Source organism: Aegilops tauschii, chromosome 2, assembly GCF_002575655.3.
Source record: "Aegilops tauschii subsp. strangulata cultivar AL8/78 chromosome 2, Aet v6.0, whole genome shotgun sequence".
NCBI lineage: Eukaryota > Viridiplantae > Streptophyta > Magnoliopsida > Poales > Poaceae > Aegilops > Aegilops tauschii.
In genome coordinates, this window is record NC_053036.3 from 587879626 (window position 1) to 587902207 (window position 22582).

Here is a 22582-nt window from a genome sequence, read left to right on the forward strand (position 1 = left end):
AGAAGATGAACAATAGCACTTGCCAGAGGACGAAGAAGAGGGGTGACCATTGGATTTCAATCCAACGAGATCTGTGTGGAGTCGCTAGGACTTCCCAAAAAATCAGTCGACAGATGCATAGGTGCATCCATTATTGTGTAACAACTAACAACCTATCTCTGAATTAATTGACGGACCTCCCGACTTACTTGTAGTAGCGTCGAGGTTGCAATATCTGAGAACCTATCACTGACATCAATTTTCTTAATTAAAACAAGAGAGATGTTGTTCTAATCAATCCACTAATGCATAGGCGCTTCTGTTATTTTGCGTAAAAGCCTATCGCTTTCATAGTTCTGTGCACACCTGGATCTCGATGCCATCAGAACGGTGAGGATAGAGGATACACCTACATGGGAGCTAAAAAGCCACACTCATAGCATTCTCAACCTCACTATGTCCAGCGTGGGAAGATGGTAGATTGACTTGGACCTTTGCAGCCATCACACCACTCGGACTACTGCACGATCCGGGTAGCATCCCAAATCAGACAAATCTTATATGCAAAGTAAAAAAGAAACAGAGAGAGTGCATTCTATTTAGTTACCGCCATGTAGATGTAATATGTATGATGTTTTAAGGTAAAGTTATGTAGAACTAAAAAATATGATCTGTTTCTATTTCACTTAGTCAGGTCTAATAAGAAAGTTTGTCCTATTTCAAAATACAACTCAAACGTGTGTTGTTATATGTTGATTATTGAGGGCTTGTACATCCCTCTTTCAGATACTTAACACGGTCTTTATGGCTACATGAAGACATAATAGATGACTACATGAATGAAGACATAATAGATCAAGTATTGTCCATCTACATTAACAAGAAAAGGAACAAAGTTGCAATCAAAGCTAAAGGGTGAGAGGCCTCTGTCCATGCAATAGACATATCTATAAAACCAATAGTCTTCAACTCATGCACACGTAAGCAAAACTACTGCTGATACATGGCAAACAACATGTACTCTTCTTTCGCACTAAATTTATTCAGTCCCTCTCAACTTCTTAAACAATATGTTAATTCCTTGCATGTGTATTTGAGTTAACAATGCTCAACTTTGCAAGGGTACAACGTGGAAGTTAAGCTGAAGTGCCGATAATACATGTTACATATTGGATTTCACTCAATTTCTTCTAGCAGAATCTTTGTTAAATTTTGATTTATAGCCAGAAAAATTGGTTACCCTTTGATATTATTGTCTTGTACCTTCATGCAATTTCTTCACTTAATTTACAACTTCAACTAAACTTCTACGTTAGCTAACTTGAAATATCTGACACAAACTTTCATAATCTACCAAACTGCATATAAACTTTTGTGTGTCAACGAGACAACCACCTTCTAGTTAAGTGGGTCTAACAAAATATCTACTATTCACAGTCATGCTTAAAACATTTTGGCTAAATGCCATATAAATGTGGAATAGCACACAAGCCATTAAAGCATTAGTGTAGTTGTTATTTGGTTATAGTCTTAGTGGTTTCCTAGCTATCTAACCTACTCAAACTGTGCCTCTTGATAACCACACATTCTAATGGAATCGTCATACTGTAAAGATTGTAACATTAGCACAGTGATAGTATTCGATCGCGCAACTGGAGACACCATATGCTCAGAGTGCGGCCTTGTATTGGATAGTCGTTACATTGATGAGAAAGATGATTGGCGTACATTCACCCCTTTAGCATCAAAAGATGATAATTATGACCCTATTTCTACAGTGAAATCCCCAAATAATCTGAAATCAAGGCATAATTCTACACCTGCTATGAGATTTGATAAAAACATATTTGATCACCACAACTCTTTCCGCGGCAATATACAGAAGTCTGTTGATTTTTCTTCCCATCAAGCCGGCAATGCAATTCACTATATAGCTGATATGGCTGACAGGTGAATTCATATTCTTAATTATGTACATTTAGTTCAAATTTATTTTTTACTAATATGATTTTTTAATATTTCTTCACTAATATGATTGTCATATTAATATATTGGAATGAACTATTATATGTACATGTGAACTTTAAGATAATTAATTTTTTACTAATATATTTGTTATTTTGACTTGTCGAAAGTTCATTATAATATTTATAATATAGTGCACAAGAAAAATTAAGATAATTCAAACAAGAAGTGTAGCAAAAAACTAAGTGAACTAACCGCATTGTTTTTAGGTTGGGCATTGTGGATAACATAAAGCTTCAAGCAACAAATTTATACATGAAAGCTAATGATCTTAAGATATTTAATATAAGGAAGAAACATTCTCTTTGTGCTGCTTGCTTGTACATAGCATGCAGGCAAGCTAATAAGGCTCGAACTATAAAAGGTATGAAACTTATTATATTAATATATGAACGTTTTATCATACATTATCAATAAACTTCTTCATTTCTATCTAAAAAATAGAGATTTGCACCGTCACTAATGGAGTTACAAAAAAAGAAGTTTCTCGAGCAAAAGATTTACTAGTGCACCATATTGTGGAGAAGAAAGGCGAATGCATGGAAATCAGTAGTGTTCGTCCTAGGGATCTCGTGGTAAGTATTTTTCATAGTTACTTCATTACATCATAACATTTTTATGAAGTACGCCTAGTAGTTCATTTTTTGATAAATGGTAGCAGAATATAAATGTGTTCAAGTTAATAGTTTCAATCAAAAATTTACCCTATAATTCACACTTTGTAGCGACGTTTTTGTTCAACACTTGGAATGTCAAACAAAGCAATTCAAGCAGCAGAAGAAGCAGCAAATCGAGTGCAGAGACTTGATATAAGGTATATATTATCATATGTGTAATTACATTACTTAATCAATATATTCATACATGCACAAAAAAGTGAAACTAAAATTAATAATTGAAGGGTGTCAATTGTGGAATTACATAATTTAATATTTCCCAATAAACATGTTTACATTTTGCAATTGTATATTGAATAAATCTATTACTTGTGCAGAAGGAATGCTATATCAATAGCTGGAACTATAATATATTTAATATCTGAATCGTCCAAGGAACCATGTGACAAGGTTGCTATTAAAGGTAGTAGATTGTCATTGTATAGTATTTTGTTTGTATAGATTCTTTGCATGCGATGGATATTTTCTAACAAAAACAATTTTTGTTTTGTAGATATATGCTCTGTGGCTGGATTAACAGAAATTACCATTAGATATTGTCACAAGGAACTTTGTAATTATGCTCCATGGCTCTTAGAAATATACACAACACAACATGCAAAGGAAAAATAAGTATAGACTCCAACATGATGTCAAATATCACATCTCATATGAACTATGTTTTAACAAAATATATTATTATTATTTAACTGGTTGGGCCATCAATATATACAAAAATTGAATATGTACATTATTTATTGAAACCGAATTTATTTAATGCATCATTTGATATCTTAGTTCCTTTCATAAATATCGTTAACAAACAAAGAAGAACCCAGTCTCACCACTAAAGAGTAGACATATCGTTATCAAGAGGATACAAACACGATGAGCACACACTCGGCCTCTGCATGGTTAAAATGCACACACCAACACCAATACGCACACACAAATACGCCAACAACTAGCAAAGTCATATAAGACAAAGTTATGTGTAGACGAGAAAAAAAAGAAAAAAAACCAAAGCGATCAGATCCACGATTGCAAACTGCAAGAATGATCATATCCGCACCAATCATCTCATGACACCACACAGACAACAAGATTATTGAACAACAACATCTCCAGGATGGGAACACCAGTCAAGTGACGCCATCACCGGATCCAACCATAAGGCATGAATCTAGGTTTTCACCCTGAAGAGTTAGTCCTAACATATCCAAGCAAAACCTTCGACAAGGTAACATCGTAAAGAACGCGGCATTGTCAGGTATAACCAATTTGGGTCAGACCTAGGCTTCCTCCCCGGAGCTCGAGGCCGGGTCCATGACAACACCACCATTGAAGTCACTCGTGTGTTGTAGCCATCACTTTTTCATGATCCCAGCAACTACCTGTGATGTGTGACCATCGCCGATGCACAACCATCCTCATGCGTCGAGCCTTCATCCATCTCACCATCAAAGTCAACCACCGGATCTAGAGGGATAAACCTTCTTGAAGACCTTTCGGTGATCACGGCCGTCGTAGAGCCGCAGGAGGTCGTTACAGTACAGTTTGAAGCCACCACCATCCGGTTGACCAGATTTGGATGAACACCACCAAGCCGTCCTGACTTGAGTTAGTGTAACCACGTTGGGTCGACCATGGACGGCACTGATGTCACGGCCGCCCAACATATCAGACCCGATCGTCACGCCATCTGCATGGCCGTGGACAATCACTGCCACCTAGAAGCCCATGGGCCGCCATACAGGTTCCAAGACAGGGCCGGTCCTAAGATTATGGGGGCCCATGGCGAGACTAGAACAAGGGGCCCTTAGTATAATCTTTAAAATAATAGTCTACATATATAGAATGTTACTAGTGAACACTTAAGTGCCTCCAAGACGTTCCATCGCGCCCTATCGCTAGCACTCCCGAGCCGCGGCGGAGGAGAACCAGTGCCCCACGGCCGCCTTCTTTGGGGTCGGCCCAACCTTGCCAAGGAGCACCCTCCGACGGGGGCGAGACTAAGACAGGTTAGGGTTCTTGATCTTGTTTGCCTTGTTATATACAACACATAATCATAAGGGAGCAATGAAGTCAAACATTGGTGCATGCAAATATGCAATGCAAACTTTGTATAAAAGGTGGTTCTGTGGCTGCCTGCGCCGCTTCCATCTGTTGCCGACAACGACGTCTGGCCTCCGTAGCCGACTCCAAGCGGATGGAGTTTAGGATGGCGTGCTGCTCCGGCTACACGCCCACGTCCTCCTCCATCATCGGCGCCGCCTCCTCCCCCACATCCAGCAGCGGCGCCTCCTCCTCTTCCTCCGCCGGCTCCTGCTCCTCCTCCACCGGCTCCTGCTGCTCCTCCTCTTCGCCCCCTCCCCCCCGGCACCTCCTCCTCAACCTCCTCGTAATCCTCCTCCGGTTCCAGAGGTAGCGTCGCTTCCCTACAGATCCGGACCTGCTCAAGGAGGAAGAGACGGTGCTGGATCGTGTAGTAGCTGCGGCGTGGGGGCATGGCTAACGGGCTCGAGTGGCGGCGGAGGGAGGGAAGAGGCGGATGTGCTAGGGCTGGGGGCGCCGGCCGGTTTAAATGGCCCGCTACGGCCTGGGGCGGCGAGCCGGAGCGGCGCCACGCGACGGTCACACCGCAGCGACGGTCGAGGCGCCCGTCGGACCGTCTCGGGTTTCCCGGCGAGTCTGTGCGGGGCCACGCCGTCAGGTCGACGTGACGGGCGTGCCCGGGCACGCCCGGGCGCCCCATATCCGTCCCATATTTGGGCTGGATATTGGGGGTGCCGGTCAGCCCGGGCGTTTGAGGGGGGCCGTCTTGGTCAAAAAATCGTGACCAGACAGTGACCGGGAGGTCCGCCCGGGCAAATGAGGCGGGTTTGAGAGGTCCGGTTGTAGATGCTCTTACAACTAGTTGTCAAGAATATTGAACTGTTTTAAACCATTAGTTATGTAAATTTTTGATTGCATCTAGATTCATATTTGACTGTTATGAAATTTTGTTCATCGGACATGCATTTGTCAATAAAAAATTATACCTCAAATGTTTCGCCCGGCTAAGTTCAATTCCTTGATCCGCTAGTGATCCCAAGCACACATACATTACTGTCTACTGTGCCCTTTGTACCGCCGTATGCACATACTCTCTCCCTTCGAAAATACTTGTCATCAAAATGGATAAAAAGGATGTATCAAGAACGATGGATAAAAAAGATGTATCTAGAACTAAAATGCGTCTAGATACATCTTCTTTTATTTATTTTGATGACAAGTATTTCCGAACGGAGGGAGTACGTTTTACTGTGTTATATAGTTTATGTTAATCTAGGTACCGAACATTGCTAGTATCTTTCTCCCTCAGCAAACGAGGGCAGCGTGAAGTTGTCAACCGTTGAGTTGTTGCTGCCACTTGAAAACCATTAGAGAGCACCGATCTGAGCAGCAATCTCAGTTTGTGCAGTCGCGGGAGTGCTGCATGACCTTCGACTGCCAAAAACGAAGAAGCATCCACCACTCATGAGCTCAGCTGCAAGCCATGTCTGAGGCTCTCTCCTCCTCCTATTCTGCGTGTTCCTGTTTCACCTTCATCTCGGAACACCAGCCTACGGCGCAGACATGTTCGACAGCGGCGGCGACGTCACTGACGGCGAGACGCTTGTCTCTGCCGGTGGGGCGTTCACCATGGGATTCTTCTCCCTTGGGGTGCCAGCGCGGAGGTACCTCGGGATATGGTTCTCCGTGTCGGAGGACGCCGTGTGCTGGGTGGCCAACCGCGACAGCCCACTCACCGGCACCTCCGGCGTGCTGGTGCTCGGCAACGCCGGGAGGCTCCTCCTGATGGACCGCGGTCAGGTCGCGTGGTCGACGAACTCGACCGGCGCCGCTTCCGCGGTGGTGCAACTGCTGGACTCCGGGAACCTTGTCGTGCGCAACCAGGCCAGCGGCGCCCACCTGTAGCAGTCGTTCGACCATCCGTCGAACACCTTGCTGCCCGGCATGAAGACCGGCAAGAACCTGTGGACGGGGGCCGAGTGGTACATCACGTCGTGGCGCTCAGCCACCGACCCGTCTCCCGGCCCCTACCGAAGGCGCTGCCGGAGAACGCGCTTTGGCACGACGGCGTCAATAAGTACCGCACCGGGCCGTGGAACGGCGTGCACTTCAACGGCGTCGCGGAGATGGCGTCGTACGCCGACATGTTCTCGTACCAGGTGACGGTAAGCCCCGGCGAGGTCACCTACGCCTACCACGCCAAGGCCGGGGCGCCGTTCTCGCGCGTCGTGGTGACCGACGCCGGCGCGATCCAGCGCCTGGTGTGGGACACGAGCAGCCGGGCGTGGAAGACCTTCTATTTTTTTAAAAGGAGGATGACCTCAGGCCTCTGTATCTAGAAAATGCATGCGGCCACTTTGTTGATTATTCTCGATGACATTACAAAGTATTACAACAATATGTCTGAATCCGACATTTTGGCTGTTAGAAGTATAAATATGATTAACTAGAGATAAGGAGAAAGAGATAGACTTTAGTTTAAACACACAATATCTTGCCTTGTACTCCAAGCCTCTTCTACCTTGTACTCTATATATACCCCTACGAAGGTCAGATCAATACAACATATAATTTTAGAGTTTCATATTTTCCACATGGTATCAGAGCGGTTAGTCTCACGACGCCGATTCTAGGACTTTCCATCACTTCCGCAGCGCGCCACCCCCGGGGAGATTAATCTCCTCTCCCCGGGGGGCGTGGCACCCGATCGTGTCAAAAATGAGATCAGTTCCATCGATTAGATCGATTCATAGGTTAGATTACACAAATTTCAAATTCCCAGTAGATTAGTTTTTTTTAGCCACAAATAAACCCGTAGCCAGATCAAATCCGGTGGAAAAAAGACGTGCAGATCAGAACATCGACGGCAGCTTCGCCCAGGCGCGTGCAAGTGCAACCGGCAGGCTCCATCCACGCATGCAAGCAGCGGCTCCGCCTCTCCACAAGCCTCGACGCGAGGTGGGTCACATGGACTCGATCGAATCCGGCCTCTACCGGGCGACTTCCTCAATCTACATCAACACCAAGTTGACGTACACTCGTGGAACGACGACGTGCCCGGCGGCGGCGCGACACACCAGCAAGTCCGGCGCGTCTCCAGCTCCGTGGCCACGCGCCTGCAGCATCGATCCGGCGACAAACGGCAGCCACGAGCGATTCTGCATCCAGATCTCAAAGACCGATGCATCCATGGGGACCTGACCTGCAGGTCAGCGCCGCTGGAGGGCGTACGTACACGGATCTCCCGACGGCTGACATCAACTTGTATCTCCGACTACCCGTCTACGGCAGACTCAACACGCGACCGCGTGTTCCAGTAGCCGAGATGCAAGCCCAATGGCTACACCGCCCGGCCGCAGCTTTCTAGCACACGCCTCGACCCCAAGCAACAGGGACTTCATGCAGCAGATCGATCTATACTACAAGCAAGCACGGGCCATGCGCACGGTATGTACTTGCAAGTCCTAGGGCCATCCTGTATGTGCATGCATACTGCTGCACACCTGACTTTCCGAGGCCACATCCGAGCTCTTCAACGATACGTGCCACGCCCGCTCGACTCCAGCACTTGCGCGCGGGACATGAGCAACGACGCGCAAGACCTGCCTCATCTACACCGAGCCGCCGGCCCCGCGCCGAGGACGATCCACTTCTTCACCAAGCCGAACTACATCTGCATTAAGCTGTACGACTACGGTCAGGCTACGAACCACATACTTCGTCGAGTACATCCAGAAGAAGCATCAACCGCACGCAGATCGGTGTGGAACATGACTTCATCTCTGACAGCAAGGCATCGACACACGTTGCGAGTAAGGAACGCCTTCAAGCGATACACTATTTCACCCCTGCTGCCTCATCGCCGACACTTCAGTCTTCATCAACGTGGTCTTCATCAACGCGGTCTTCATCAACATCTTCGTCAACACACCGCCGCTGCCTTGTCTACAACATGGACACCTAGCGTCCTCTGACAGGCTTTCTGCAAGACGCGACCACGACGACGACATCGACCGCGTCATCCACGACGGCACGACTGCATCGACACGGCGTCACTACACTGACGACCCTACATAGCCACACGGTTCTGGCGAAAACGATGTGTGCTCGATGGGCTTCCTCCGGTCTTGGCAAAACCGGCGAACTCATCGCCGACGACACCCTCTGAAATCCGCAAGTTGCATCGTCCACGTCTGCAGCTCCGTCATAGCGCATTTTTTTGCGCCTCCGGCTTTGTGCGGCTTCATCATCCACGACGACTACATCATCGACCACGACTACCTCGACCACGGCTACAACACCATGATCGGCTACCTCGACATCGACATTAATGGCTTGGTCTACAGCAACATAAAGGCAACAACTCCAGTCAACAGCGTCCGCGTCGTCACCAGCGTTCACGCCACTCCCGCTGTGACTGCGGGAGGGAAGAGAGAAGAGACAAGGAAGGCACTAGAAGGGGACGCAGTCACCGCCCTAGGTGCCGACCCATCAGAGATGCGGTTGATGATGGAGCAGCGGAGAAGACGACGGAAGCACAAGACTTCAAATTCAATCGTAATCGTCCGCTTCACTCCCGCTACGACTGAGGGGGAATGTTAGAAGTATAAACATGATTAGCTAGAGATAAGGAGAAAGAGATAGACTTTAGTTTAAACACACAATATCTTGCCTTGTACTCCAAGCCTCTTCTACCTTGTACTCTATATATACCCCTACGAGGGTCAGATCAATACAACATATAATTCTAGAGTTTCATATTTTCCACATTGGCAACGTATGCCACTACTCATATCCATATGATGAAGGGGTGCTAGGTGGGCCAAATACCCAGACCACTCACCTAAGTCTATCATCAAAAGCCAGAAGCCCGAGCCGAGCCATATACCGGGTCTGGGGCATAAACTGGTCTGACGTATTCACGTGTGTCGTCGCCGCCATCTTCCACAGGTCCATCTTCAGAGCAGATATTGAGGCTTCTACCTTGTCAGGCCACTCTGCCATCGACACTACCATGACGCGAGACAACTACCTCCTCCTGCACGAGTCCATCACCGTGCATCGGGCGCCGAGTCTCCACTGCACCACGCCGCCGAGATCCGCCATCGTCAATGTGTAGGATGAAGCACCGCTCCACCAAAAAAGACGCCCATTGGTCCCTCGATCCCGTGGACGCCTCCAAGAATGATGTCCCCAAGGAGGAAACGACACCAACGTGCCACCGTCATCCGATCTACTAATCTAGGGTTTTCCCTGAGATAGCGGATAGAGGCCTGAAGCTTCTTCACGACGATATCTTCAAGAATGTAATGACACAAAAGAGTGCCGCCAACGCCGGTCTTGGCATCAAGCCGAGAACGAGGTTTTCACCCGGATCCGCTCGAAGAACCTCCATCAAGCATCGTGTGCATGGGTCGCCGCCGATCTGAGCCGCCGCACATCGAGCAAGCCGCACCGGTCAGATCAGATCTGTTCGGAGGGCAAACCACGTATGACACCGACCCAACCACCAGGCCCTCCATGCCGTCACCGCCGATCCGAGTTCAGATGGTCCGTCGCGGCAGACCCGGCCGCCGCCGCCGAACGCAGCCAAGGCCGCTGCCCGAAGCAGGGCCGGCCGCCGCACCCGCCACCATGGCCGCCCTAGGCCGAGGCGGCCGCCGCGCCGCAACCGGTCAAGGCAGGCCCGCCACGGCACCAAGGCCAGATCGGCCGTGCCACCACACGCCACGGGGCTCCGCACCGCCCCCATTACGCAGGAGAGAGGGAAAGGCCCCCGCCACCGCCATCAGCCCCCGGGCTATAGGCCGGCGGCGTCCTTCGGCGGCGGCGGAGGGAGGGATGGAAGGACGGGGAGCCCCGGCGGCTATGGTTGCGATCCCGCCCGAGCGGGGGTGACGGGGGGGAGTGAGATCAGGTTCTTTTCTTTGTGTTGTTTCACTAGGGGTGAGCGCGCTGAGGGACGTGTGCGAGGCGTACGCCCGGTGCGGCGCGTTCGGCCTGTGTGACGTCAACGCGGCGTCCATGTCGTTCTGCAGCTGCGTCAAGGGTTTCGACCCCGCGTCACCGTCGGCGTGGTACATGAGGGAGACCTCCGTCGGATGCCGGCGGAGAGTGCCTCTGGACTGCGCCGGCGACGGCAGCATGAGCACCACGGACGGGGTTGCGGTGGTGCGCGGCGTCAAGCTCCCGGACACGCACAACGTGTCGGTGGACGCGGGCATCGGGCTGGAGGAGTGCCGGGAGAGGTGCCTCGCTAACTGTTCGTGCGTGGCCTACGCCCGAGGAGGAGGTGTTCGCCGTGGGTGCATGATTTGGTCGTATAACATCGTAGATATCCGGTACATGGACAAAGGAGAAGATTTATACCTTAGACTGGTAAGGTCTGAACTAGGCGAGGCCTTGGAATTTTTTGACTCTGTATGATGTGTAAAAAACTCTGAATTTCACAGAAATTTCTCCCAGTTTTTGTTTGTTTTCGGCAATCTCAAAGGTTTAACTTTAAATTTGGTAACGGAAATGTTTTGGTCTTACGAGATATAAAATTTTTCAGAGATTTTGAAAATTCTTTCGGATTTTATCTATCAATGAACTAGCATAGTACATAGTATTTGTTTAAAATTGGTTTGATTCTGGCCTGAAGTTTTGAGGTCACAAACATTTCGGTACTAACCATCGTGGAAGTCTCATTGAAATATTGAACCTTACTCTCATTCAGCTGAGGTATCCACCATCGTGGAAATTCCATTGAAATACTGAACCTTATTTTCATTCAGCTGAAGATACGAGGACGAGGAAGATTGGTGTGGCAGTTACGGCAGCCATTATAACCATATGTATCGTGTGTGTGGCGGTGTTCATCATTCTCTTTGTGGTCTTGATAATTTGGAGGAAGAGGAGACGCAGATTGTTGCGGCTAGTCTAGAAGCAGCGAAACCCCTGGGTCCTACGAATGTCGCCTCCATTGATCTGGCCACCATCAAGACCGCAACAAGAAATTTCTCTACGAGGAATGTGATTGGTCGAGGTGCTTTTTTCGTCGTCTACCAGGTCACATCACAACTCAGTTCCCTTGTATATATTGTGACAGTAGCACAAATAACAAACACTGATTAAGTACCTGAAATATAGGTTAGGGCTATCCTTCTTTTCGTGTAAAAAACCCCGATGTCATCATGAAATTCATGTCCTATCATACAATTACAGGGTCAATTTCACGGACAACCTTTCTGTTCATCAGTTTATTCTCCCCCGTTGACGTCTCCCCCGGGGAAATAGCCCGTCCCCCGTGCCGCTCCCGCGAGCGGCCTGGGCGGAAACCTAGATCGCCGGCGCCGCTCCCCTTTCTCGCCTTCCTTCTCCCTCGCCGCCGCCAGGGGACGCCGCCGGGCAAAGCCCGCGCGTGCGTCGGCGGCGGCGGGGCTCCATCCCTCCTCGCGAGGCTCCTGGGCGGCGCGGGACGGCCGGCCCTCGCGGCGGCGCTCAGCTCGGCGGCAGGTCGGGCCGTCGGCAGATCTGCGGGGCTCCCCTTTGGTGGCGCTGCGGCGATGGCGGCGGCGTGGTCTGCGCGGGGCGGCGAGGCGCGGGCTCCTCCTCTGTGACGCCCGGGTAATCAAGCTACAGTAACCCTCTGGTAATGATGCCACATCACCACGATTACTGTTGCTAATCTCGTGCTAGTTTAGAACCGATCCAAATTCAAATTTAAGATCAAGTCGAATAGTTAAAGTTTTCAAAAGTGAAAACTGAAATGTTGTAAATGTGTTAAATTAATCCTGGGTAATAGTGGTGAAGAAACCTAAATTTAATAAAATGATTAAGTGTTCAAAATAATTAAAACTGTAGGTTAAATAATAAAATAAATGCCTTTTAAATTTTATAAAATGTTAAACTATTTTAGTTGGGATAAGAATTAATGTGGCAGTAGTTTATTTAGAAGTACCAATTTAGGTGTTAGTGATAATTTTTACTAAAACTAAAATAAAATGTAACTAAAATAAAATAGGAAAGAATAAATAAAAATAAAGGAAATAAAACAAAGTCAAAAAAAACAAACAAACCCCCCTGGCCCACAGGGCCACGACCCAACAGGCCGGCGCACCCCGGTCCACCTAACCCACTACTACCCTCCCCCCACTACTCCGTAACCCTGACCCACGACCGCACAACCCCCCACCCCCCCCCCCCCGATCCCCTCTCCCCCCGACCCCCACCTCTCCTCTCTGCCCCCCCCCGATCGGATCTGGATCGGGGCGGTTGGCCCCGACGCCGGTGACGCCGCCTCGTCTCCCCCCTCTGCACCTCGGCAGCCCCGAGCCGGCCCCGACGCCCGTCTGCACCGCCCCATCCCCTCCGCCCCCGATCTGGAACTCGGGCTCGGCCCTGACGCCACCGCCGCGCGGAGCTCGCCGTCGTCCGCCCCTCCTCTCCCTCGCCGGCCTGCTTCCTCCTCCCCACCGGTCTGCCTCCACTCCGTCCACGTCGTCCCCGTCCCCCCACCTCGAGCACCACGACCCTTGACCCTGCGAACCCCGGTGAGGCCCCGGGCCTCTCCCCCCTCCACCTCTTCCCCTCCGTCGCCGTGCACACTCGCCGACCGGCCCCGAACGTGCTCACCGCATCGGCCATGGCCTCGCTCACCGACGCCCGCACGCGCCGGCCGCCCTGGCCGCCCCCGCGCACCCCTGCTTGACGACGGCCCGCGCGCGCTGCCCCCTGGCCAGCGCCGGCCTTCGCCAAGCCGCTCGCCCGCGGCGACCGCATTCCCCGCCGGCGCGCCCTCCACGGCTAGGGCCCCGGCGTCCCCCACCGGCGACTGCCTGCTTCGCCACGGCCTCGCCCTCCTCTGCACGCTCCGTCGCCCTTGCTCCCCGCGCCTCGCCACTGATTGCCGTGGCTCGCCCGCCGTCGCCCGCCTCTGTCACTAGCTCCGGCACCGCCGCCCCGTCGCCGTCCCTGGCCTCGCCCCGTCCCCCGCGGATGGCCCCCCACTGGCCGGCGTTCTGGCTGCCGGCGCCCACGCCGCGGGCTGCGTCCGGGGCCAGCCCCGTTCGGTCTCAGGCACGGGCACCACGCTCGCACCCAGCGCCCGAACCCACTATGGCCCCTAGGGCCAATGACAGGAGGGGCCCAGCCCCTGAACGTTAAAAAAAGGAATTTAAAATAATAATAATAATAACTAAATATTAATTATTTAACTTAATTAATCTAGTTAATTAAACCTAATTAACCTGCTAATAAATCTAACTACTGTCAATTAGATAACAGCCTATGACATGCGGGACCCACCCATTTAGTTGACTGGTCAACGGTCAACTTTGACCGCTTGCATCACGCTGATGTCATGATGACGTCATAAATGCCTTCTGATTTAATTAATTCTCCTAATCCTAATAATGATTTAAATCTTTTAAAATTAATATAAAATAAACCGTAGCTCGGATGAAAAAACTTTGTACATGAAAGTTGCTCAGAACGACGAGACGAATCCGGTTACGCAGCCCGTTCGTCCGCCACGCATCCCTAGAATAACAAACACACAACTTTTCCCCTCCGATTCATCTGTCCGAAAACGCGAAACACCGGGGATATTTTCCCGAATGTTTCCCCCCCTTCACCGGTACCACCTCATACCGCGTTAGAACACGTCTAGCTCTGCCTGTGTCCTGTTATGCACTTGCTTGCTATGTATTTACTGTTTCTCCCCCCTCTTCTCTTCGGTAGACCCCGTGACGATGCTGATGCCCCTGTGGTCGACTACGTCACCGACGACCCCTCCTTCTTGTCTGAGCAACCAGGCAAGCCCCCCCCTTGATCACCAGATATCGCCTATTCTTCTCTATACTGCTTGCATTAGAGTAGTGTAGCATGTTACTGCTTTCGGTTAATCCTATTCTGATGCATAGCCTATCATTGTTGCTACAGTTGTTACCCTTACCTGCTATCCTACTGCTTAGTATAGGATGCTAGTGTTCCATCAGTGGCCCTACACTCTTGTCCGTCTGCCATGCTATACTACTGGGCCATGATCACTTCGGGAGGTGATCACGGGTATATACTATATACTTTATATACATGACACATGTGGTGACTAAAGTCGGGTCGGCTCGTTGAGTACCCGCAAGTGATTCTGGTGAGGGGGCTGAAAGGACAGGTGGCTCCATCCCGTTAGAGGTGGGCGTGGGTTCCTGACGGCCCCCAACTGTTACTTTATGGCGGAGCGACAGGGCGGGTTGAGACCACCTAGGGGAGAGGTGGGCCTGGCCCTGGTCGGCGTTCGCGGATACTTAACACGCTTAACGAGATCTTGGTATTTGATCTGAGTCTGGCCATTTGGTCTATACGCACTAACCAGCTACGCGGGAACAGTTATGGGCACTCGACGTCGTGGTATCAGCCGAAGCTCTTTTTGACGTCAGCGACTGAGTGGCGCGCGCCGCATTGGACCGTAAGCTCGCGCTTGTATTAAGGGGGCTAGGTCTTCTTCCGGCCGCATACGCAACGTGCAGGTGTGCAATGGGCGATGGGCCCAGACCCCTGCGCGCATAGGGTTTAGACCGGCGTGCTAACCTCTTTGTTGAGCCTAGGTGGGGCTGCGACGTGTTGATCTTACGAGGCCGGGCATGACCCAGATAAGTGTGTCCGGCCAAATGGGATCGAGCGTGTTGGGTTATGTGGTGCACCCCTGCAGGGAAGTTTATCTATTCGAAGAGCCGTGTCCCTCGGTAAAAGGACGACCCGGAGTTGTACCTTGACCTTATGACAACTAGAACTGGATACTTAATAAAACACACGCTTCCAAGTGCCAGATACAACCCGGTGATCGCTCTCTAACAGGGCGACGAGGAGGGGATCGCCGGGTAGGTTTATGCTATGCGATGCTACTTGGTGAACTTACCATCTAGTCTCTTCTACATGCTGCAAGATGGAGGCTGCCAGAAGCGTAGTCTTCGATAGGACTAGCTATCCCCCTCTTATTCTGGCATCCTGCAGTTCAGTCCACCGATATAGCCCCTTTACGCAGATACCCATGCATATGTAGTGTAGATCCTTGCTTGCGAGTACTTTGGATGAGTACTCACGGTTGCTTTTCTCCCTCTTTTCCCCCTTTCCATTCTACCTGGTTGTCGCAACCAGATGCTGGAGCCCAGGAGCCAGACGCCACCGTCGGCGACGACTCCTACTACACCGGAGGAGCCTACTACTACGTGCAGCCCGCTGACGACGGCCAGGAGTTAGTTAGGAGGATCCCAGGCAGGAGGCCTGCGCCTCGTTCGATCTGTATCCCAGTTTGTGCTAGCCTTCTTAAGGCAAACTTATTTAACTTATGTCTGTACTCAGATATTGTTGCTTCCGCTGACTCGTCTATGATCGAGCAATTGTATTCGAGCCCTCGAGGCCACTGGCTTGTATTATGATGCTTGTATGACTTATTTATGTTGTAGAGTTGTGTTGTGATATCTTCCCGTGAGTCACTGATCTTGATCGTACACATTTGCGTGCATGATTAGTGTACGGTCAAATCGGGGGCTTCACAAGTTGGTATCAGAGCCAACTGCCTGTAGGAATCCCCCTTTCCAACTCCTTGGCAGAAGTTGAGTCTAGTCAGTGAAAACTGTTTTACTAACATGGCTGTGTGGCTTACGGGCCCACGTCGCCATTGGGTGGTACTAGGATCTTTTATTCCTCAACCTGTACTCTGGGACTCTGACATCTCTTCTATTCGGGTTAAACGATTTTACTAAATATAACATTAGGATCTCGTTATCACTTTCACCCGGAGAGCCCCTTATTACTGATGATCGTCTGCTGCACGTGAAGACCCTGAAGATACTCTCCGCTGATAACCCGAGAACTTGTGTTCATCGCTTTTGCAATTCCCTTTCATCGATGAACTCCTATGGATAACCATGTATACTCGCCATTCATACAATGTTTCCAAGTTGATCTTGTTATTACAAGATACCCCGAAATTCTCTCTGTTGTTCCGAGAATCCTTTGAGCTTACTGCCTTGCTGTTCTTTGTCACCTGAATACCCTTACGGATAATTCTCACACTTACCGAGTATCCGCTCATCCCCAGTTGATTCAAGTATTTCACAAAAGTGTTCAAAATACCATTCGATCTTCCGAAAATCCTCAGGAGCCTTTTGCTCTTGAAATTCTTGCTTACTTGCATTATGATTAATCTTAAGTCTCGTAATCTTATTGGCATCTCTTGTCATTATCATTTTGAGTCCGTTGATTCAATCTGTTTTGAATGCTCGCAATCCTCAATCAGAGCCTAGAATTCATCCTTCCGGCTCAGACATCATTTGAAACGTGAGCTGGTTCTCGCCAATCAAATTGTCGTCGATTTTGCCCCTATGTCTATTGAACTTATCCATCCTTGATCAAAGCGTTGCTCCTGATCCCCTGATTTGGAAATCATAATTCTTTTGCATTTGAACTTTGAATTAGTCAGTTGTTTCTATAATCAGATCTCCTTGCATTCTTCTTCCTCTGGTTGAGTACCGATGCGCACATCAGATCCCTTGTGGACCATCGGTTCCTTTGTTGGATTTTATCCGACAGTGTCTGTCATATTGAATAACCTTGCGAGCCTTTCCATGGGTATATAATGCCTTTGGTAAATTGTATCATCTGCTTTTGAACAATGCTCTACTTTCGAGCTTGTAATATTTACTATTGAAGCTTGTGGTATATGTTTCCACGATACCCTAACGGTTGAACCTACGCCTTCCCTAATCCGTGTGAACCTGAAAGATTACACGGTTCATACTTATCTGGTATTGCACCAGGTAAAAACTTTCAACAACTAATGTCATTTTCGAAATACTAGAGGTGAATGAAAGGTTATGCGTTGAACTAGTGGGAGTCGACCTTGAACCCTGAGTTCATGCCCATGGACACGATGTATACCTTATCATGGAAGCTTCTCTTAAAATAATTATCCCCTTGTTATAAGTTCATCTGGTATCCGCGGACGTGGTTCCGACCATGTTCTCCTTTAAATACCATTTCTCGTGCAAGTTTAAGCACTTGTCCTCTGCAGAGCAATACCCCGTCCAACCTCTACTTTGGTCTGTCATCGAGTATTACCCCCTGGTATCTCGAGAATGCCAAGGAACTACTTAACTTCTTATGAGTTCTTCATCAACTAATATTCTTGCCGATTCCATTTTTCCAACGGGTTCTGAGTTGTTAGAACCCCTCAAGGACACCGATAAGTGAATCAATTCCACACTCCGATTCAATAACTCTAAGTAATTTTTGTTGCTTATGAGTTTAATAATCATTTAAGTCATTCCTAGCCTGATCAGCTATATCATTAGCGTGCTAAATTTTAACTGTGCTACCTGGTCCTTAACCGTGGAGCACAACTTTCGATGATGAGCTAACCTTATGTCGATCTTCCTCATCTTATCGTTTCACCTCCAACAACAAGCTTGGTTTGGAGTTTGTGTCGTACCCTTGGTTCCAATAACTTTTCGCTTCACCATTCCTTTGACTTGATGTCATTGCCGATCGATTACATCTTCAAGAAACCTCTCGACAAGTGTGTCGTGATCATCGTCAACATTTTAACTTCTTCCGAGATATCAATTGAATTCATGATGAGAAATTCCATGCTTGTCCCTCGATGATCTGTGTTATCATCGACCACATCCATGCCTTCCTTTCAAACACAGACTTGCTCTTGTTTTGAATGAACTTTAAGTTCCTTGCTATCCACCAATTGTTCTTCTTTACCTTGGAACATTAACATCTCTTTTGTCCTCAATGTTGTGAGAATTTCACCACCTCTTAAGAAATCTTGGTATGGTGATACTTCTCACCATCACCATTCCTTCTTGGGTCCTCGTGTTGATTCCAACCGGGGTACCAACGAGTGAGCGGTGCTGTTTGGATCCTGCCCTTCTAGCAACCCTATTGCTTTGAAGTTAATGGTCGGCCGTTCATTCTTAGACTATTGATTATTGAATCACCATTCCGACGTTGGTCGTGCAACCCAGCCCATATTTCGGGTGCACCTTTCAACCAATGTTTAATTGTGTATGTTTTCCTCGAGCATACATCATTATACCATTTGATCTGACAAATGTTATCTCCTTGTTCACATGATTATGGAAATCCATCTTTTTGGAAATCTCGAGGAATTGTCGCTGAGTCCATCAGCCACCCCCTCATCCTCTCCTTAAATTAATGATGAACTCTTGTTTTGAAACTCGCTTCCATGGTTTAATTCCCGAGAATCATACGATGTCACCTCGACAATTTGTGTTGCACCTTTTCTTCTCAGGCATCCTGAATCTGAGTTATCCTGACACCAATCAGATCTGAATCTCGGTCAGATATGATGGTTGGAACATATTTCCAAGAGTTATAACATTGGTCTATTTATGACCCGGTAAGGTGATGTCATGCCTAACACACCTGGCCGGAGGACCTATTGTTATAAGTTTTCCTTTTTAGCAAGGCTATCCTTTTCTTCCATGAGGAAATTGTAAGACTTATTCTACAAGCGGTTCCCGATGGACCCTTTTTGTTTCTAAAGTCTGATCTTCACCTGATAACCATGTCAAGGCTATCTTGATGCATGTCTATGGTACTCCGATTTTCAACAGGAACATTTGAAGCCCAATGCTAAATGTTTCCTGCTCAACTATCCAAACACTGATGTATGGGTAACATCTCGATTAATCCTTGCCTCTTATCTGAATGGTTGGGTACTTGCTCTCCTACCCTGTATGCCATGTTCTGCTTGTGCATGGGAAGGATATACTCCTAATAATTGTGTGTTTAAACACATTTTCCTTTCCCTTGTTCTATTTAATCTGATAATCATATTTTCCTTTCCATTGGTTGGTTTAACGTTTCTGGTGATCATTATGATCTAAGCAGTATTAATTCCCTGCTTGTGCAAACACCTCGGTGTACAACTCTGTCACTAAGACCCTGTTACTATTGTTGTGACATTCCGGTAACCACCCATGGACGAGAACTTTGCCTATTGGTCCGCCTCGTTTCAACGAGCAGGAAAATGGTTCTCTTCGTCCCTCGCCCTTGGTACCGACGATGTTGCTGACATATAACTGACAGGCTACCCTCTGACATGCCTTGCTATCATGATCGTGCAAGATGTCACCGCCCTTCCTACTTTAACCACATGGTGGGCCCATAACCCACAGTTCCATAGGATCAAAACCTGACTCTCCTGTGCACCCCCTGTTCCCAACTTTATTCATCGCACGTGGCCTCGTATGTAATTCACGGACCACCGTCCTACTGATCTATTCTAGTATCAGACGCAATACTTACTCTCGCTGCTTGAACCCCTTTCACACTTTGTTTCGGGCATCGAACGATTCACCCGCTCGAAACTTCTCATGGTACCTACTTACCTTGCTCTCGATATTGTCTTAAGTTTCCACTCAAGAGTTACTTTCCGCCACCATCCCCGATGTTATCAACCAGATAGTCAACCTTTCAGAGGTCCGTTTTTCCGAAGTTACCCCTTGTCCTTCATATGTACAATGAAAATCCCGAAGAAAGGATGACGACTTGATCATGGTGACTTGAAGCAGAGTAATGAAGACATCAACGAAAGGGATCAACCTCTTTGAAAGGGGCAGCCAAGACCGACAAGACTCGTTAGGTTTTCGCTACCAGCACTTTTTCCCCCTTACTCCACCGCTTAAATCTCGGGACGAGATTTCTTGTAGTGGAGGAGAATTGTAACGCCCGGGTAATCAAGCTACAGTAACCCTCTGGTAATGATGCCACGTCCCCACGATTACTGTTGCTAATCTCGTGCTAGTTTAGAACCGATCCAAATTCAAATTTAAGATCAAGTCGAATAGTTAAAGTTTTCAAAAGTGAAAACTAAAATGTTGTAAATGTGTTAAATAAATCCTGGGTAATAGTGGTGAAGAAACCTAAATTTAATAAAATGATTAAGTGTTCAAAATAATTAAAACTGTAGGTTAAATAATAAAATAAATGCCTTTTAAATTTTATAAAATGTTAAACTATTTTAGTTGGGATAAGAATTAATGTGGCAGTAGTTTATTTAGAAGTACCAATTTAGGTGTTAGTGATAATTTTTACTAAAACTAAAATAAAATGTAACTAAAATAAAATAGGAAAGAATAAATAAAAATAAAGGAAATAAAACAAAGTCAAAAAAAACCCTGGCCCACTGGGCCACGACCCAACAGGCCGGCCCACCCCGGTCCACCTAACCCACTACTACCCTCCCCCCACTACTCCGTAACCCTAACCCACGACCGCACAACCCCCCACCCCCCCGATCCCCTCTCCCCCCGACCCCCACCTCTCCTCTCTGCCCCCCCCCCGATCGGATCTGGATCGGGGCGGTTGGCCACGACGCCGGTAACGCCGCCTCGTCTCCCCCCTCTGCACCTCTGCAGCCCCGAGCCGGCCCCAACGCCCGTCTGCACCGCCCCATCCCCTCCGCCCCGATCTGGAACTCGGGCTCGGCCCTGACGCCACCGCCGCGCGGAGCTCGCCGTCGTCCGCCCCGTCCTCTCCCTCGCCGGCCTGCTACCTCCTCCCCACCGGTCTGCCTCCACTCCGTCCACGTCGTCCCCGTCCCCCCAACTCGAGCACCATGGCCCTTGACCCTGCGAACCCCGGTGAGGCCCCGGGCCTCTCCCCCTCCACCTCTTCCCCTTCGTCGCCGTGCACACTCGCCGACCGGGCCCCGAACATGCTCACCGCATCGGCCATGGCCTCGCTCACCGACGCCCGCACGCGCCGGCCGCCCTGGCCGCGCCCGCGCACCCCTGCTTGACGACGGCCCGCGCGCGCTGCCCCCTGGCCAGCGCCGGCCTTCGCCAAGCCGCTCGCCCGCGGCGACCGCATTCCCCGCGGGCGCGCCCTCCACGGCTAGGGCCCCGGCGTCCCCCACCGGCGACTACACGCTTCACCACGGCCTCGCCCTCCTCTGCACGCTCCGTCGCCCTTGCTCCCCGCGCCTCGCCACTGATTGCCGTGGCTCGCCCGCCGTCACCCACCTCTGTCACTAGCTCCGACACCGCCGCCCCATCGCCGTCCCTGGCCTCGCCCCGTCCACCGCGGATCGCCCCCCCACTGGCCGGCGTTCTGGCTGCTGGCGCCCACGCCGCGGGCTGCGTCCGGGGCCAGCCCCGTTCGGTCTCGGGCACGGGCACCACGCTCGCACCCAGCGCCCGAACCCAGCCCCTGAACGTTAAAAAAAGGAATTTAAAATAATAATAATAATAATAACTAAATATTAATTATTTAACTTAATTAATCTAGTTAATTAAACCTAATTAACCTGCTAATAAATCTAACTACGGTCAATTAGATAACAGCCTATGACATGCGGGACCCACCCATTTAGTTGACTGGTCAACGGTCAACTTTGACCGCTTGCATCACGCTGATGTCATGATGACGTCATAAATGCCTTTTGATTTAATTAATTCTGCTAATCCTAATAATGATTTAAATCTTTTAAAATTAATATAAAATAAACCGTAGCTCGGATGAAAAAACTTTGTACATGAAAGTTGCTCGGAACGACGAGACGAATCCGGTTACGCAGCCCGTTCGTCCGCCACGCATCCCTAGCATAATGAACACACAACTTTTCCCCTCCGATTCATCTGTCCGAAAACGCGAAACACCGGGGATATTTTCCCGGATGTTCCCCCCCTTCACCGGTATCACCTCATACCGCGTTAGAACACGTCTAGCTCTGCCTGTGTACTGTTATGCACTTGCTTGCTATGTATTTACTGTTTCTCCCCCCTCTTCTCTTCGGTAGACCCCGTGACGATGCTGATGCCCCTGTGGTCGTCTACGTCACCGACGACCCC

The 22582-nt window shown here is 49.1% G+C and overlaps 1 pseudogene; it reads left to right on the forward strand.

The window, feature by feature from the left end:
* Positions 1 to 11141, forward strand: part of LOC109745089 (S-locus-specific glycoprotein BS29-2-like) — a 51056-nt pseudogene extending 39915 nt beyond the window's left edge.
* The last annotated feature ends 11441 nt before the right edge of the window (positions 11142 to 22582 follow it).